This window comes from Osmerus eperlanus, chromosome 15 (genome assembly GCF_963692335.1).
Source record: "Osmerus eperlanus chromosome 15, fOsmEpe2.1, whole genome shotgun sequence".
NCBI lineage: Eukaryota > Metazoa > Chordata > Actinopteri > Osmeriformes > Osmeridae > Osmerus > Osmerus eperlanus.
In genome coordinates this window covers 1,907,299-1,912,649 of record NC_085032.1, presented here as the reverse complement: position 1 = coordinate 1,912,649, position 5,351 = coordinate 1,907,299, and the positions used below count along the sequence as shown (strand labels likewise).

The 5,351-nt window shown below is 55.8% G+C and overlaps 1 pseudogene; it reads left to right on the top strand.

Moving 5' to 3' along the window:
* Positions 1-294: 294 nt before the first annotated feature.
* On the top strand, positions 295-3,433 carry LOC134035326 (uncharacterized; annotated as a pseudogene).
* The last annotated feature ends 1,918 nt before the right edge of the window (positions 3,434-5,351 follow it).

Sequence of the window (5,351 nt, the reverse complement as noted above, 5' to 3'; positions counted from 1 at the left end):
ATTCATCATATAGAATAAAATGGTTAGAAGTGGATAATTGATTTAATATACAGTAATTTTTTGAGCCTATACAGACTAGAAGGGACTAGAAGAAAAAAAAAAAAAAAACATTAATATCCAAGATACTACAAACTAGAAGTACTTCTGTTGCTCCAGCTGTAAGTCAAATGCCACCCTCAGAAGTTACAAGTGTGCGCAAGCTAGAGCCACTGATTTTCACTCTCATTAAATTAAACCCTGTACAAATCACTCACCTCCAGCCATGTTAAGGGGCAAGAGGGAAATGGACAGGCCATGGGGCTAGAGAGTGAAACAGACTGGATGAGGACCTTTACCTACGTAAAACAACATCTAATACTAGAGAGGGTACAATTTCTGGGGAAATTATTAGGTGTGCTTGCACCTGTTGCAGCTGGGGCATTTTTACAGTTTTTCTCAAATGCTAAAACACAAAAGCCAATCCTCTAAACCAAATGACCAGTTGTCTAAACACATTTACTAAATCTAGCCATCATTTTCAATATCATAAACACATTTCACATGAAGACACAATTCACAAAACACAATCTTCCGTTCTCATAAATCTTAACACATTTTTCCTTGTTAAAACACAAGTTGCAAAAGAACTCTGCTCATATTCTCAAATGAAAGCTCATGTGATGCAAAATGCTTGCCACAGTCAGCAATATTTGAACACAATGAACACACCTGGCGTCATTCATTACACACAACAACTCAAAATTGAAGACACCTGTTGCTAATACTGTGACCACATGTATAAAAGAAAGTTCAGAGTGCACAGTTTGTTGAAGATTCCAAACAAACACATTGGATGAAGGCAGAGTTAGGGGAAGAGGAATTCGAGTCAGAGGAGGGAGAAGAGCTGGCCATGGAAGAAGAGGAGCAGGCCAACGAGGAAGAGGAGGAGGCCAACAAGGGAGAGGAGGAGGTCCAGAAGGGAGAGGAGGAGGCCAACAAGGGAGAGGAGAAGGTCCTCTCCCTTGGCCCGGCGCCTCCCCCGGTCCGCCCCGCGGCCCCCTCTGCCTCCCGGCCTTCCCCCGTGTCTTCTGCCCTCCGGGCCGCCATCCTGCAGGGTAACTATGTGGACCTGGCTGACCTTCTCCTCCCTTCCCAGGTTTCCGCCCCCCGTACCCTAGAGGGGTCCTGCGGCCCCGTCTTGCTCCGTCACCCTGACCCCGCCCGGCGCCGGGAGCTCACACCTGCGGAGTTTGCCTACGCCTTCTCCCTGTACCGGGACGTTGTCTGCTCCTCCTTTCCCGGGCACCGTGCGGAGTTGGAAGACTACCTGTCCTTGGTCCTGCAGCTCGCCCTGCAGTTCGGGGGCTCCGGCTTCTACACCTACCACGTCCGGTTTGCCTCCGAGGCCGCAGGGCGGCTGTAGCAGTTTAATGAGTCCACCTACTGGGGCGTGCTGGACAGCGAGGCCTACTGCCGGGTCTTCGCCGCCCGGTCCGCCCTGCCCTGTTCCCTGTGCGGCGCCCCCTCTCATCCGTCGCTGGAGTGCACGGTTGCGGCCCGCCCGGCGCCTGCCCGCGGCCCCCCGCCCGGCCTGCCTTCTCCTCCTCCTCCCGCTCCTCTGCCCCTCCCCACCCCCTCACCCCGCAGCCCCTCATGTCCGGCCCTGCGGGCACCGACCGCCGGGGCCGCCCCATCCTGATGCAGAAGGGGCGCATGATCTGCAATAATTTCAACGCCGGGTCTTGCTCCTTGTCGTCCTGCCGGAGCCTCCACGTCTGCTCCTTCTGCGGCGGGGCCCACTCCCGCTCCTCCTGCTCCCTTGACCCGGCCGGCCGGCCCCCTGACTGTCTGCCCATTTGTCCACCCCCATCGTCGTCCCTGCCCTGGCTGCGGCCCTCCGCCGCCACCCCGACCCCGCCGCTGTGCAGTTCCTCCCTAGGCTTCTCCCCCGGCCTGGTGTCCTTGCCCGCTTGCTCTTTTGCCTGCCCAAACCTCCGCTCGGCGCTCGAGGCCCCCGCCGTGGTCTCTGCCCTGTTGGCCAAGGAGGTGTCTCAGGGCTTCATGATTGGCCCGTTCCCCTCTCCCCCGTTCCCTGTCTACCGGGTGAGCCCCATCGGCGTCGCCACCCGGAAGTACTCGGGCAAGCAGAGGCTCGTGATCGACCTCTCTGCTCCCCGTCGCGGCCCCGTCCCCAGCACAAACAGCTTGATCCCCAGCCCGGACTACTCCCTGGCTTACTCCGCCATCTCCCTCATCCGCCTGGCCGGCCGTGGCGCCTGGCTGGCGAAGGCCGACATCACGACCGCCTTCAAGGCGGTCGTGATGTCCGGCGGTCCCATCCACCCAGACTACTGGGCTTTCTTTGGGGTCTGCTGGGAGGATTCCTACTACTTTGCCGTCCGACTGGCATTCGGCTGCAAAAGCAGCCCACGCTTATTCGACTGCCTCTCCGAAGCACTCTGCTGGATCCTTCTCAATGAGTCCAAGGTTCCCTTCTTAGTCCATCTCCTGGACGACTTCCTCACCATCGGCCCCCCTTCATCCCCCACCGGCGCAAGGCCTCCACGCTCTCACCACGGTGTTCTCACAACTGGGTGTCCCCCTCTCCCTGGAAAAGACAGAAGGGCCAGCTACAACCCTGGAGTTCCTCGGTATCACACTGGACTCCGTGGCTTTCTAAGCTTCACTCCCCACCGACAAACTGGACCGCATCACGCTCCTTCTTTCCAATTACCTGATCACCCCCACCTGCACCAAGCGCCAACTCCTCTCCCTTCTCGGCCATCTGAACTACGCCCTCCGCATCATCCCCCAAGGCCGCTCCTTCATTTCCCACCTCCTCCTCCTGGCTTCATCCGTACAGTCGCTCCACCACACCATCATACTGGACGCTTCCTGTCTCATGGAGTTGGAGCTCTGGCATCATCTCCTTTCCCACTGGAACGGCATCACTTTCTTTTATAACGATCTTGTATCCAACCCCAACGACATGCAGCTCTTCACCGACGCCGCCCCCTCTTCTGGTTGCGGCTGCTATTATAACGGCCGCTGGTTCTCCTCCCCATGGCCTTCCGAGTTCCCTTCTTGCCCTTCTCCCTCACTGGCCCCCTCATCTGCACTTCACGAGGTCTACCCCATCATCATCGCCGCCCTCCTCTGGGGCCATGAATGGTCACGCCAATCCATCCTCATCCACTCCGACAACACTGCCGTCGTCTCCTGGATCAACAAAGGCCGATCAGACTCCATCACCGCCATGCCCTTCATCCGTCGCCTCACCTGGCTTTCAGTCACACATCAGTTCATAATCAGAGCCACTCACATCCCCGGTCACCACAACACCATTGCCTACTCTCTCTCTCGTCTCTCCCTGCAGAAATTCAGGCGCTTGGCCCCAGAGGCGGACCCCCTTCCCACTCCGGTCCCTCCGTATTCCTATACGATCTTCCCGTAACGGCACCCCTCCACGACCTCCACCTCCATACCCAGGACGTCATCCTCCAAGGTCTGTCCCCCCGTACACTCTCCACCTACTGGACAGCCTGGAAAAGCGTCAGGTCCTTCCACACCATTCACCACCTCACATTCCCCTCATTCAACCTCCTTTCCATCACCAGCTTCATCTCATACGCTCACGCGCACCTCTGTATCCGCACTTCCACCATCCACACATACCTCAGCGGCATCAACTTCTTCTGCAAGTTGCTCTCCGGTTCCCCCTGCACAGCCATCTCCAACAGCCAGACCTCCCTTCTCATGAAGGGTCTGAAGCGCCTGGAACCCCGCTCTCCCTCTGCACGACTCCCCCTCACTGCCGACCTACTAGCCGCCTGCATCACCACACTGCGGTCTGGCTACTCCTCCCATTCCACTGACTCCACCCTGGAGGCTATGTTCCTCCTGGCTTTCTGAGGTGCTCCAAATTCACGTCCACCTCCTTCACTTTCGACCCTTCTGCTCACCCATGCGTCTCTGACATCACCCTACACTCCCCCGACACACTCATTTTCTCTCTGAAACCCAGCAAGACCAATCAGAGCGGGCCCGCAGTTCCCATCTTCCTATTCCGCCTCAATTCTCCTCTCAGCCCCTTCGAGTCTCTACAGAAACTCATTCACTCCAAATCCGGAAGCCACGCCCTCCCATTCAGCCCACTATTCATCACGGAATCAGGACTCGTCGCCTCCCGGTTCTGGTTCCACCATCATCTCCGCCTCATCCTCACCAAATCAGGCATAGACCCCACACACTATTCCGCACATTCTTTCAGAATCGGTGCCGCTTCCTCTGCTTCCAGCCAGGGCGTCGCTGACCACACTATCCAGCTTCTGGGTCGCTGGTCCTCTCAGGCATACCGCTTATACGTCAGGACCAACCTCCCCGATCTCCACCACACTCAAGCTCTCATCAGCCTCGCAGCAGCCCGTAGGTGAGTGTTCCTTTGGGGATCCGGTTGAGCCGCTGCTCGGCCGTGACCCTTAAGGACTCTCCGCCACACCCCGAGTCCATACCCGGTAACTATTCATGAACCATCCCCATCACCTCCCCGGTAACTATACATGCACCATCCACATCACTTCCACCATCTCTGCATCCCTTAATCACACTCTCATCCTCCCAGGAACCTAGGCCCGGCTCTGCTACCGGCCTCCATCAGCACCAGGCTCGGCCCTGCTACCAGCCTACACCAACCGCCTCAGGCTCGGCTCTGCTACCAGCCTCAGGCTCGGCTCTGCTACCAGCCTGTACCACAATGCATTAGGCTTGGCTTTGCTACCAGCCCAGCTTCAATAAAAGCTATCTATTCAATCGATGGTGTGATTACTGAACTCGTGAATCAGTTGTTACTGTATTGTAAAACAATTGACAATTGACAACACATGTTTCTTTCTTTAGAGTTGAAAGAATGCCACATAGAGGTGGGAGGGTTGCCATATTTACAGCGGCACAAGAAACCCTCATTGTGGATATGGTTCGTGAGAACAACCTCATCAGACTCCGGGAGATCAGAGACAAAGTCATTGCCGATAATGTCAACTTTGAGAGCATTGATGATGTCAGCTTGGCCACAATAGACCGAGTTCTCCGGTGCCAAAAGATGCGGATGAAACAGGTCTATAGGGTTCCCTTTGAGCGCAACTCTGCGCGACACAAAGACCTACGTTACGAGTATGTGCAAGTAAGTATACATCCATGTTCACAGTACAGTTAGTGGACATACTGTGTTGCTCAGTGGCCTACATTACTTCTGGACAATACTGTGCTACCTGATTGACTGTTCTTCTGAACACTTGTGCACCTTTTCACAGAGGATATTACAGTTGGACGCGATGGCCAGACCTCATGAGTACCTCTTCCTGGATGAGGCTGGC